The sequence below is a fragment of the Saimiri boliviensis genome, chromosome 3 (genome assembly GCF_048565385.1).
Source record: "Saimiri boliviensis isolate mSaiBol1 chromosome 3, mSaiBol1.pri, whole genome shotgun sequence".
Taxonomy (NCBI): domain Eukaryota; kingdom Metazoa; phylum Chordata; class Mammalia; order Primates; family Cebidae; genus Saimiri; species Saimiri boliviensis.
The window spans coordinates 142,658,539-142,673,069 of record NC_133451.1 but is presented as its reverse complement, the minus strand read 5'-3'; the positions used below and the strand labels follow the sequence as shown (position 1 = coordinate 142,673,069).

The following is a 14,531-nucleotide window of genomic DNA, read 5'->3' as shown; positions in this document are numbered from 1 at the left end:
GCTGAACTAAGCATTATTCTTGACAATACAAGTACTGCTGTGCCCATTTACAGAAAGGGAAGCAATTCTTTCCTGGAAAGTAAGATATGATTTAAATGCTTTGGCCTAATTAGCTGTGAAAAAGGACATGGCCCAGGTAGGATTTAGGGAAAAGCCAATTAACATATGTGCTTATGTCTCTCTGCATTCACATCACACCAGCCTGGTCCAAGTCACCAGCGTTTTTATACTTGCATTGTTACAGTAGTCTCTTAGCCCCCTTTTCCACCTCTACCTTTGATCTTTCTAGTTACTCATAATGTCTAAAACGAACTTTTAAAAATAACACCACTATCTCTATTTAGACTTTTCAACAGTTTCCCATTGCACAAGGGATGCATTACCACAAGGAATTACACAGTCTTGCCCTTGCAAATCTCATCTTTCTGTTTGTCTGAGCTGACCTTCATTTTTCTCCTCACATGTGCAAATGACTTCCCATCCCAGGGACTTCATGTTTGTTCTGCCCCAAAACTAAAACACTCTTCCCTATTCTTTGTCTGGCTAATCAATACTCATGCTTTCTGTTTCAGCATAGACACTGTTTTCCTCAGAGAAGTTTTCCTGACTCCCCACCTAGGCCAGGTCACTCTGTGGTGTGTGCTCTCCATAAATTTTACTTCTTCTATACACATCAATTCACATAATTATACTTTAATACTTATTTGTGTGATTGTTTGTGTGCTATGACCTCCAGTTGGCTCTAAGTCCTATAAAGACAGAGGCCATGTCCATCTTGCACATCCCTCTGTCCCCACTGCCTGCCGTGGGCCCTATCAGCTGACAAGCACTCAATATATTGTATATATAAGTAAATATGATTCTCATTTCCAACATCCTAAACTTGTTTACAATCCCAAGGAAGCTGCTCAGGTAGAACACCTGCAACACCTCCTATACATGTATTTGTAGAGAGAAGAGAGAGAAGCCCTTCTGCTTCTCCCACGTGTTACCATTCTGACCGGGCTCAGTGCTGAAGCACTGATGAGAGGGATGGAGACAGTGAGCCTATGAGTGCTGTGTGCAGAACAGTACTTCCTTTGTCCCCCATGAAAGTAATGTGATGCTCAGTGTCCACAACCTCTTTTCATCTGGCTGCTGTAGGGTGGGAATTTGTAGTACTTTTCTGTTAAGATGGAATTTTACTGAAGGTCACAATGTGGTTAGGGTCAAAGAGAAGCATCACTAGCTTTGGTTCTCTACCAACTTGACTTTCTCCACAGCAAGGCTCATATTATCCTTTCCTAATGGAGTTTAGGATGCAATTGCAGTCCTCTTCAGACGAGGTACCTGTCCCTTTTGCTTTATTCTGAAACAACGGAGTCCAGAATCTGTACTTCTTACTTAGTACAGTGACTAACTTCTAACATTCCGAGATGGCTAGCTCAAGGACTTTTGACTAAATGCTGCCAGTTTGGAGTGATCTCTGCCAAGGCCAGATTCAGCATAATGGAGCTTCCTGTTGTCTTCCTCTATTTCTATATGTTATTGTAAAGATACTGACATAAGCTGACCTATTACACATGCTTGTTCCCTTCTATGGTGATAGGGACTAGGAAAGACAGTGCACAGTTAACTCTAACATAAGGGATCACATATAATTCTTATGATTTGATGATTCTCTTCTGGTAGCCAAGCCTGCTTATAGCTTTCAGGATTCATGGCCACTGGTGTCATTAAACACTTAGGGCCTGTCATCACAAAAAGACACCTTGTACACAATCATCTTTCCAAAGGCTAGATCAGCCCATGTCAATGTCATGTTTAATATTTAAACACACTTTACTGCCGTTTATATCTGTTTACTCAGTCACCATCTGCAAAACCACTAAGAATACAAATGGAACTTGCAGGGCAAGAAAAAATACATTGAGAATCACTGAGTTGGACAGACCTAGTGAGAAGGTTGTGTCTATTCAAACACCTGTCTTCCACCCTCCCACCATCTGTGCAGTCACTTCACCCTTCAGCATCACTGGTCCCCCTTAACAATTACCCTGTCAAGAGAAGAGTGCAGCTCAGGTGGATTTAATGTGGGCTTAATATGGCCTGTTGAGTTCAATGTTTCATGTTGATTTCCTTTAAGTAACCATTTCTGTTCTTGCTATAAATCTCCGTCTATGTGTCTATGCTTAATTTGGATGATGAGGGCAATTTGGATTTAAGGCAAGAGCCAGTTTATTTGTTTTATGAAGAGATTATAGATCAAATAAGCAGATGATAGGACTTCTAAAGTGATAAGTAAAAACGGCAAAATGATGCATAATTCACAGGTTACAGTGAAGTTAATACTTTAATGTGTTGTTAAGAATTCTTTCACTCAAATTCTCAATCTGAATCTAACAGTCATCTATATACTGCTATAAAGAGAAGGGAAGGAGTCAACATGAAATCCAGACCTATTATCTGTTATTGGGTGTGATGCTAGAGAGTTTATATTCATTTCCTCGTCTAATAAAACAATTCTTCAAAGAGAATGTTTTAAAGACAAAGAACCTGAAGTCAGAGGGTTTAAATACCTTGGGATACGAGCCAAAGTCTGATTCAAAAGTATGCATTTTCCCTCTAAATGGTCATATTATTTATCTGGTGATAGTACATCAGTCTCAATGATTCAACCCTCTAAGTAAGGGTCTCACCTCACCATGTGTAATATAGTACATTATATCACCTAAAGTACATTATATCACCACTATCACATTAGTTAAACCTATTTATTCTATTTAGTTATTAATTTCATTTATATAGGCCACACAGGTTTAATTGGCACACTTTACTTAAGAATAAGACAAAGTAAGTCACTCTTCTTTAAAAAAATTATGGTCATCTGTTTTCAAAGAATAATCCCAGATACTTAATTCATTAAAGTAAATTTTCTACCATCAACGGTGAGCTTTTCAAATGATCACTAAGTATTCACCTGAAGATTATCAATGCTATATGAAGTGTAAACTTGTTTTGAAGATTTGCGTCCATTTTATAATAAGATACAATTCACACTGAAGAGTTTTTAAAAAGATAACCTACGCACATACAGTTAATTTGCCTCAAACAACTTCTTAGAAATACAATATAAACATTTAAGAACCACGACAAAGCTGTGGTTCAAACGTCAACAAAGATTTTCTTGAAACCCAGTACAAAGATTACTGGTTCAACACCTAAAGGACAAAACGATTAGAAAAAAATGAAAACTGTAAAAAATTGTCCACCCAATTACCTAGACAGCGCTCAAGCTCAAAGCATTTGGATAACCATAATTGTTCTATTTCTATGTGTCTGAGGCATATTCCTTCATTGCCAACTATGTGCCAGGTGTTGGGACAGACATTTTGGATAGAATAATAAGCAGGATGGAAATGCTTCACAGAGCCAAGTATCTATGGAGGACAGTGCAACGCAGATCGGCCTCTGTGGATTCTCGAGCAGTAAATGGCTCAATGTTGCCTGCCTTAGAATGTGAGAAAGCAAGTACAAATAGATGCTGCTTCTTTGAAATAACGTATAAAATTTAAAGAAGGTAGCAGAATCAGTAGTGTTTTATATTTGTCAGGCTTTAAATATTTATGTTATCAGATAGACTTCAACCATGATATTTCATAAATACAAGGCAAGTTGTTAAAGGAGAAGTTTCTGGTTGACTTCCTGAATTTGCCCTCATGTTGACACCACCAAGCACCTTTATATTTTGCAGGTAAATTGAGGAAGGGCACACATAGCCTTCAATGCCAATACCAGCACTTCAGTGCTGAACTAAGACATTCCTATCTTAATAGTAAGGTACTCAGTATCATTCAGCAGGTTGCATGGATCATAAGTCCTTCCCAAAGGAAAAATTACTCTCTTTTCTGGTTCCTGAGCCAAGACTAGAGAGAGCTGCTCACTCACTCCTCATCCTTTGACTTAGTAAGGTCAATCAACAAATTCATAAGAGATACTTGAGCATGTCACATCAATTTCTTTGGTTTTCAGATGAAATGTGCTTTGTGGTGCTCTCAAATTAGACACTCATTATGCATAATTAGCCCCTTACATAGAACAGCTGCTGGCTTTTACAATGCTTTCAACCCAGAGCTGCACGCACCCATTGTTGCTGTTTACTGTGAGTGAACTTAATCAAATTTGTGATATATGCATCATTTGATGTGATTATCAAATACAGAAAAAATATCTAGAGAAAAGCATGGTATGTTCATCTTCACTTCGAAAAATTAACTCTGTAGTAATTATGGGCTATTATGCTGGAAATTATTTTAATTTTTTAGTATTATACTTTAAGTTCTGGGGTACATGTGCAGATCTTGCAGGATTCTTGCATAGGTACACACAGGCCATGGTGGTTTGCTGCCTCCATCCCCCCATCACCTACATCAAGTATTTCTCCCAATGTTATCCCTCCCAACCTCCACCCCTCACTATCCCTCTCCTAGCCCCCCACCTCACAAAATACCCCAGTGTGTGATGTTCCCCTCCCTGTGTCCATGTGTTATTGTTCAACACCCACCTATGAGTGAGAACATGTGGTGTCTGGTCTTCTGTTCTTGTACTGGTTTGTTGAGAATGATGGTTTCCAGATTCATCCATGTCCCTGAAAAGGACATGAACTCATCCTTTTTTATGGCTGCATAGTATTCCATGGTGTATATGTGCCACATTTTCTTTATCCAATGAAAATTCTTTAACTTAATACTAAATATAGTTCTGTGATTATTTATGAAAAAGAGGAAACAATATGTTCTCCATGAGTGAAGAGGATTGAAGAGGCAATTGAATCACCAGGATAGGCCTCATGGAGAATCCAGGAATCGGGAAAGCTTGGCCTTAACTCTGACTTTCAAATTTTGCTAACACGTTTACTCTTTACTTTTCCCATTTATAAACTTGGAAGATAATCATCAAGAAGCATGTACATGTAGTGTTCTAAGCACTTTAAGATGGAAATTGTTACCAAAAATATGAAAAATGTAATTCTCAGCATGTAGTCCGAAATTGAAACACCAAAATAGTTTGTCTTGTAGTGGACTCTGTTGTGATGGTTTATGCGTTTTGAGAAGTTAGGGAAACTTGGAGAAAATGTAATGTAATCATTAAGCAGTATTCTGCCCCCTTTTACTTTTAAAGTGTATGCAGTTCTCATGCACTCTGTTGGAGATACACTGGAATTGGCAGTCACTGTTTTAGAAATAAGACAGCAGAGGAAAGGGAAACTTACAAAGTCACAGTGGGTTAGATAAGGAGATATTGACAGAGTTCTTTAGTTAATAACGTTTTATTCCTAATCCTGCCCAGATAAATAGAGATGTAGAAATTTAATACATTATATGTTAGACTACAAAGGTCTAAAATGAAAGCTGTGTCATGAGCACAGTGATCTTCTTTCAAATTATGAAAGCGAAATTTGGCTAAGGGAACGTATTCATATTTCAGCTGCAATGTACAATATTTCTGTTCAGTCCACTTTCATGGACTATAATAAATACCATTTATGGCACTGCAGCAATGTGTTTTGGAGTAATGGACTTTGAAGAACTGTTCTGAAAGTTAGAGATTCTAATTATTCTTTTTGGGATAAAAAGAATAATTTTGGCACTATTTATTTTGGGAGAAAAGTATTACCAATTATTTTCTTTCTAAATAGCCTTTAATTGAATTCAACTAGTTCTCAATATAACTGCTTGACTGCATTCAACCTGTTTGCCAAGTTAATTTGATTGAGCACATTCACTTTATATTCAAGATTGTTTTTAAAATTCTCCTTCATTAAGCAGAACTCTATAAAATTGAGTAAGAAAATAATCATAAAGGATCATCTTGCATATTGTCTACTTCTGGAATAGACACTATCATTTATCACGAAAGGAAGCAAAATCATTTTTAAAGTATGATTAGCTAAGGTTATTCTGTAACCACAGGTCTAAGTTGTCTTATAAGCATCATTTTCACAGATAACGTCCTTGTGACTTATTCCATTTGCAGATATGTAGAAGCCCTCAGTATAAAAATATATAAAGAAAACTTCCAGCCGGGCGCGGTGGCTCACGCCTGTAATCCCAGCATTTTGGGAGGCCGAGGCAGGCGGATCACAAGGTCAAGAGATCAAGACCATTCTGGCCAACATGGTGAAACCCTGTCTCTACTAAAAATACAAAAATTAGCTGGGCTTGGTGGCGTGAGCCTGTAGTTCCAGCTACTCAGGAGGCTGAGGTAGGAGAATTGCTTGAACCCAGGAGGTGGAGGTTGCAGTGAGCCGAGAACGCGCCACTGCACTCCAGCCTCGCGACAGAGCAAGACTCCATCTCAAAAAAAAAAAAAAAAGAAAGAAAGAAAGAAAACTTCCCATCAACTATTTCTTACTTCAGTCTAAACACAGTATCTTTTGAAGTACAGGGACTTTAAAAATAAATTAAGTAAATCTTTTCAAAAATAAAAATCATATTAACAAAATGTATTTAAAAGACCTCAAATATTATCTTTCCATACTTTCGAATTACAAATTGAGATGAAGGAAAGAAAGAGAGAGAGAAGGAAGGAGAAAGGAAATGAAAAAAGGAAAGAAGAAAGGAATTATCTGTGTTTCTACGACAAAAATAATCGAAAGAGTTTGCATTGGCTACTTAGGACAAAGGCTGACGCAGAGTGACACTTCTTGCCACCAAAAGGATACTGAATATTCTGCCTAGAGATGCTTTGGTATTTAACATATTGATACCTTCTGATAATTTTCCTAAAAAGTATTAAAATTATCATAGGATAGGTGCAGAGATTTCACTACTCAGGACCATATATATTTTTTAAAGAAACTAAAATGCATACTGTTCTTCGGATAAATTTTTGTTCTCTAAAGAAAATTAAAGCAAAATCAACACTGGGATGAAGTAATAGCTGAATGCAGAGACTTGGAAAATGCAGAATTTTCATAGCTTTGTGTAGATAACAATGTATATGCTGTTACTACAGAGAGATCTGTTAAAAAGAATAAGAAGCATATATTCTGATTCATAGAATTCCCACTGAAAACATTCAGAAAAAGAGAAATCTGTCCAAAATTATGCAAATGAAGCATATATAATCTGTGTCCAGATGACAGTATGTTTTCAACTCTCTCTCTCTTCCATTTTCTTGTGACATACTTCAAGATTTTATCACAGAAAACTAGAAAAGAAAAATCACGTAAGTGTACAAACAATTGCACATGTTAAGGGAGGAAGGATTTAAAGCATTTACATTAATAAATCAAATTTAGGAGAGGTTTTCATGAGTAAGTTATAGATGGGCCAATCAAGGAAGTATAACCACGAGTAGAAGTTGAAAGAGGAAGCATACTATTTCGGTCTTCTTCATGAGTTCTAATTAAAATTCATATGGCGTTATTTTTAAAAATCAGCTGGGCCACTGTCTGATTTTCAGCTCAGAACTGAAAACCACTGGTTCACGCATTTATTGAGAAAAATATTATTGAACACCTGCTGTATGCCAGTCACCATTCTATCTGTATGCCAGATGCCACTGTAGGTGATAGAAGGGAAGCCAATAACCAACTTTTGTTTCATTTTATCAAATTGATGTCTTAGGAAGACAAATGAAAGAGGGCAACAGAGGAAGCTTTCAGGAGAGAAGGGGAGAAGGGGGCATTGCAGATACACTGTCTACAGATGACCATCAAAAACTCTGTATGTGGACAGTTCATTTTTACCTAAGGTCAATGCAGCAATTGACTTATGCCAAGGCAGGCAAACAAGCCAGGCAGGAGTAAATTAGTTTGGCTCCTTTGCTTCTTAGCAGTGAGCGGTCTGTGCAGAGAGGCAGGCCTGAGCTCTACTTCCATCTCCACCACTGAGCTCCAAGTTTCTCAACCTTTCTGGGCCTCAGGAAGCTCATCTGTATAACAAGGGACTAAAAACCCTTCCAGTTCTCCCTGTTATTCATCTGAATCCTGGCCAGGCACAAATCTGTGTTACTGAGTGACAGTAACATGTTTGGCATAGCCTGCAAATGGCTCATCAAAAATAGTTTTCCATTCCTAGAGAAAAAACTGACAACTTATTCTACTGTAGGTGAGTTAGAAGCATCATCTTTAAATACAAAACAGAAAATCATGACTTTTCCTGTAAATATCAATTAAGGAGAACCCAAGAGCAAATATTTGCTAGGATATACTTTATAGTAACTCCTAAATTACTTGCTTAAAACAAACAAAAAAGCAAACAAATGAAAGCTTATTTAAGATTATATTCTGAGCTCTAAATATGAGCAGATATATTCAGAAAACAAAGTCTTCTCATATACATTTATCTTTCCCAAGTGGATATTGAATCTCAAGCCCACATCAAAAAAGAAAATTATTCCTTTATAACAAATGTAGTTTGGGGCAGATTCTCCATGATCCAAATCTTCAAATATTTTCTTGACCCAGACCTTTCTCTATTATCTGTCATTCTTGTTCTGATTCAGACAGACGCATGCCATTGGACTCATTGTGATTCAAGCCAAGCTTTTTAACTTGCCGGAAGTGTTCTTTGTGGAAATAGGGTTGTGGTGCAGGGAGGACTGGATGACACTCTTAACATGAATAGTAAATATCCAGTGTTCTTTCTGTTCTCCCTCTGTTGTGATGTATATGATTGCAGGCACTGGAATCTGAGGCAGAAAATCGAGATGTATTTTCCTTGAATTTTAGCATGTTTATATGTCCTTCTTTAAAAAAAAAAAATCCCCTGGGTTTCTACTTCTAAAACTTTCACCTGGTCTTCCTGCTTATTTCCCTCTGAGGTAGTATCCCTGGAGTCTGCAATCACTGATCATATCTTCAAGTGCTAAAATGTCAGGGTGAATCTAAATTAGTATCACGGGGAGGAATAAATATAGAACCAGAAGTACTTGTTTGGAACTAAGACCTTATTTAAAGTTAATAAAAACCACCTAATGTATGTTACTAGCATTTGGGTTTCAAAGTAGAATGCTTTTAAAGTGCTTGCTTTCAAGTTCTACCCTACTAGTGGTTTGTCAGGGGTTGCCTTCTTTCTTAAATATTAATTGTTCATGTGTCCAGAAATATATAATGGAATGTCATAAACACAGAAATTTTAAGGTCACACAGTTAACGGAAGTATATTTTCTTACCTCTCATGACCTTTATACCCTTAGGATATTAGAATAGGGATCATTAGTGCCTAAACTTAATATAAACCTTCCAGACCTTCCCCTCTTCATGGTGAATTGAAGAGTTTTTCTCAACATCATTTCTTTCTCTCTTCTAGTAGTTTTAAAATGCGGCTCTCTGCTCCACACAAACCATTTGCTCCTTGCAAATTACTTCTCTAATGAAGAACTGTTCCCCTTGCTATTATTCTTTTCCTTGACTTCCGCCTCCCCTTTTCCCTTGCATGTTTCAAGTTTCTTACAAATACCACTTTTTCTCTTTCCAACCATTATTCGTTGGTGGTCGGTTCTAGCTGGCATGGGCTCTTTCCAAGCACGGCTTTCCCTCCGCTTTTCTTCACGGGCTCCTCACCCTGAGCCTCCAGCAGCTGCCTCGCTCCTTGTTCTCCTCCAAATTCTCCCACCACTCCAGAAAGACATCCACTGTCAAGTTAACCACAGGCCTGGAACTTTTCAAGGAACTTTTCAAAGCTCCTGGCTCCTGAAACTTTTCCTCTCTCTCTCTCCTCTAAGAGCCGTGATCGGGGCCAGCGTACATCTTTTGGAGTTGGGGCGGGCAGCAGAAGCCTTTGGTTTTGCCTGCTGGAAGATTACTGCTTCCTTGTGGTGGAGATATTGTGCTCTTCAGAGAGCTGATAGTAAGGCTGTCACTCTCCGCCGGGTTCAGAGGTTTTTTTTTTTTTTTCTTTTTTTTTTTTCTTTCTTTTTTTTTTTTTATTGTCCCTGTCAGTTAGCAGCCCAAGGTTACTGCCAGCTCTCTGTCAGGGCTTTGATTTTTGTCAGCTATGGCCAGGTCCTTTTAGTTATCTGCTATCTTTTCAGCTTTGTTCAGGCTCCGCTCTACTTGTCTACTAATTAGCTCTTTGGAGATTTCCCTTTTAAAACTCACTATCACAGAGGACAGGAACCGTTCAAAAGTTTTGTGCTTCATAGAAATTCCATATTCATCCATATCCCATACAGCCATATTTTTAAAATTAAAAGTGGCAGGTCAGGCCAATTTAAGGTATAGAAGTAACACTGTCTATAAAGAGAGACCTTCATGTTCTTGATCAGGTATGGAGATGAGTGACAGGGAAGGAAAAGGTTTACATCAAAAAACACTGAGGGGTACAAATTAAAAAGAAACGATCACTCTGTATAACATATTCACATTTTCTTTATCTTCTGGTGTGCAAATATTGTGCTAGCTGAATATAAAAGTAGCACAACTTTAGGGTACAAAAAAAACCACACTGTAATAACATCAAGAGTGGTCTTACATCAAGGAGGGCCCTGAGGATGTCTTTGTTGTCAACTTCAGAAGAAAAGAGAGGAACAGAAGAGGAAACTGGCAGAAGGAATAGATGCCAAAGAGAACTCAAAGGATTAGGTCTGGGTGAGGTGATCGGTATTCGAAAACAGTCTGCCTTCTGGCTCTGATCTAAGGGAATAGGCTGGCAGCCAAGCCAGAGGGCATAGCAGCACAAACATACCTTCAGCACACTGCTAGAGGGTTGCCTCGGTGCCTTAGAAATTGTGCTAGCAATTAGAAATAAAGCAATGTAAGAGCAATAGGCAAAATACTCGATTTATGGGTAAAACTCTGCTTTTTACTTAAGTCCCATCCTAGTTGTCCCCTTCACATAAACATAGCTTTTTCTTTTTTTTCTTTTTTTATTGTAAGCCCCCCTTCTTTTTATTCTAAGTGCATTTTTCTTCTGCTAACTTAGTGCAGTTGTAAGTTGCGCTTACATTGCATTTACACACTGTTAATGCCTGCAAGATGAAAGTAAAAACCTTTGAATATATTAATGCTATAACACAGATGTCTTACTTTTTACTCTTTTTTTTAAGGCAAGTTGATGTGGCTAATAATGATGCAGATTGTGCTGGATGGATGTGCAGATGAAACAGGGGAATACAGATTAAATAAAAATTTCTTCAAAGCTTACGTTTGCTTCATAATTTAACTTCTGGGCTTGTCTCAGTGGTAGTAGGTGCGACCAGCCATCATAACATTGTTCTAAAACATCTTGGCATCACAGAGAAACAATCACCCAAATAGCATTGCTGTACTTCTTCGAAGGCCAAGAAAAATAATCACAGGGAAAATAAAGACTTCCAGTGGCTCGGTTCAGAGAAGCTTGACCCAACTGCTAATAATGGGTAAGCTGTGAGAAATCAGGGACAAAAGTTTTGTGCTTAAGAAACTAACTGCTTGTGTACTGCCTTTGCTCTTTATGGCTACAGTCAAAGCGTCAGCAGACTCTTCTCCCAGATACTGAATGTGGTGTGTGCCAGAGGTGGTCATATACTCATTCTACCATCCATGGAATGACTCTATCATCAAGCTCTTTTCAACGATAAATAGAGGGTCATTGATGATGTAAGGCTTTGGAGCAGGTGCAATCAATTTATCTTTCATGTATCTGTTCATTCGAGAAGCATTTTTCACATGCTATTTCATGCTAGGGATTTTACCAAGTCCCTAAAATAGGAGGGTGGGTAAGACCCAACCCTTTTCCTCAAGGAATTCATAGTCTAGTGGAGAGGACATCTGTAAGCAGAAAACCTATAATGTCATCTCTTTTGAAGGCATGAAAAAGTTCTGGGGATGTCCAAGGAGGGAATACCACTGTTTTGTAGGCTGTATCTGGGGTCTGCATCTTTCATGTGTGGAGAGAAGCTTACCCAGTGGACAAAGATGATGAAGAGGCCTGAAGTCACAGATAATCAGCAGCATTGGGGATGGTGAGAATGTCAGTGTGGCCAGAGCTTAGACTGTGCATTTGAAGAGAGGAGAGGGAATAGAGTGAGAGTCAGTAAGACTAGGGAATTGGTTGTGGAACAGACTACATGGACATACGCTAAGCTAAGACATTTAGAATTCACCCTACAGACAACAGGAAGCCAACTGAAAGCTCTCAGCAAAGAGTAAGGGTGACACTCAGATGTCCTTTCTACGATAACTCTGATAGTTGTATGGAAAGAATATTGACCCCTCTAGAATACACTGGTACAAGGAGACCACTTAAGACGTGTGTAGTTCTCCAGACTGAGGTTATGGTAGTGTCAGCTGAAGAAAAGAGGCTGGATTTAAGAGACACTGGTAGGAAACTTAGATTAGCAGAATAGAGCTTCAACGAAAAATGTCTGCCAATGACCAACTCATTACCCTACTTCTTCAATACTCTCTATCCTAAGGTGGGCAGTTCCAATGTAACATACTGAGAATCCCAAACATCTTTCTGAGGAAAAGGAACTCAGTTCATAAGTGTTTAATAAGACACATAAAAGAAAGATCATTCCTCTTCCCTCTTAAACTGTGAGCTTTGTCAAGACAAGCAGCAACCAAGCCCCTATCCAACTGTTTCTCCCAGTACCTAAAAGAGTATTGACGATAACACACTCTTCTTATGTTTGAATGAAAGAATGAATCTGAATGAGTGACAAAATTGGAATGCAAAAACTCTCCACAGATTGGAAAAAAAGTATTGATTTTGTTTAAAATAGTTCCTAGAGCGTAAAGGCGACTTTATTTTACTTTTAGGGAGGGGAAGTAACCAGTTAATTGTGAATAACAACAAACTCAATGCCTGAAACCTAGGAGCTGTTTCCAACTCAAGGGGGATGTTTCTTTAATCACACATAAGTGCTGGGTAGGAGAATGGCGCCCTGGATTTAAGATTTAACACAATTAGAATGAATAGAAAAGAATACTGCTGAGACTAGTTTCTGGACAATACCCCAAACCTACTCATCCACTTGTCTGCCCAGTGTCCATTTTTACTATCTGCTCCTTATGACTGTGGCATTCGGGCTTCACATCAGTCTTACTGTTTGGTTCCTCTCTCCTGCACTCAACTTGGCTGGTACAGCCTTAAAGGGCACTAAGAGGGAACAAGCACACTGTGCCTTTAAACATGACTGACACAGCCATCTGTCGGGGCTGACAGCGTCTGGGCGAGATTACTCTCCATGCTCATCTGGCCAACTGGTCGGCTGCAGGACCCTAATAATCACATTATCAGAGCAGGAGCATCGCGCACTGGATGAAACTTCAGACATTACTTATGGATGAAATGAGGTCAGAAGAGGTCACAGAAAACAAGAGATGAGCTGGCCATGACAGGTGTCCAAGCTGCCCTTGAGATGCAACATCACAGCATCCCGGCCGGGGCTGCCTCTTCCCACAGAGCAGGGGTTCTGTCTGCAAGAACCAGTGTGGCCTCACTGTGTTTCAACCTGGGGGCAAGTCTCCCAGGCAAAGCAGCTGTCTTGGAAGAGGAGAAGGCAAAATCAAGCTACCGCTGCTTTGGAAATAATGAAAGCATTAAGCTCATATTTGTGCTTTGCTTGTGAGCTTTACTGTCAGGCTGGGAGCTCTGTGAAAGCAGCTATCAGCATTGTGGTTGGTCTTTAAGCATCTATCTGGTTGAAAGCATGTATGCAGCATGAACTGATGGTTTGATGAGGGCAAAACACTCAATATCCAACCTTGCATAGAATGCAGGGGAGAGAACATTTTAAGACCAGCTCTCATCGAAGAAAAAGAATTTTAAGTATATTTCTTTGGTTGTATCATTAAATAAAAAGATCGAATCCTGTGAATGATAGTGCACTACTGTCTGTCTAATTTTCTAGAGTAGAAACGTGAAGTTAGAGGTTCTCTTAGAGAATTACAACAAGATTTACTCCATGTTAACAAGCATGAAACCACAAATAAAACTTCAAAACAAACTTCCGTCCACTTTTTATAAACCATCCTTTACCGAGGGCCAGAAATATTAATAAAGGAAATAGATTTAGATACTTCTTCTTTAGATATTTCTCAATAGTAAAATTCCTATTTTGCTGCACAGCAAAATAGCATATTGTATTGAGAATTGGTCATCCCATTACGTGTTGCACAAGCCTGTTTTTCATTTCACCTTAAATATTGTCCCCATTAAAGCCATCACTTAGAATAAAATACAAATATAATGCACACATTTTTGTGAAAAATAATAATTACTATTAACCTCAAGGAGCAAATGGTTAAAAAGAGCAGAGTTCCTATTTCCAAATGTAATAAATCAGTGCAATTCGGAGTCAAGGTAGTAAAAACATGTCCAGAGCTTTTTACTGCAAACATGATGAGATCAAGAATATTTCCTTTTGGAGAGAAAAAAAAAATGCATTTCCAAAATGCAAGCACTTTGAACATCTTGCTCAATTCCAAATGCAGCCTCCTTCTGTTGCACTTTATTTTAATGCTGTTCTTTTTACAGATGAAAGTTTGACTTAAAAAAAAAAAAAGGTACAAGAATATGCAGATAGTATGAGAGTGATGGCTAGGAGGGATAGCAATA

The 14,531-nt window shown here is 38.5% G+C and overlaps 1 protein-coding gene and 1 pseudogene across 1 annotated transcript in view; one reads left to right on the top strand and one right to left on the bottom strand.

Annotated features, from left to right (window-relative positions):
• The window catches only part of TTC29 (tetratricopeptide repeat domain 29), a 915,079-nt gene that overhangs the window by 312,418 nt on the left and 588,130 nt on the right, over nucleotides 1–14,531 (bottom strand). The gene's annotated exons all lie outside the window — the stretch shown is intronic.
• Nucleotides 303–1,143, top strand: LOC101035574 (uncharacterized; annotated as a pseudogene).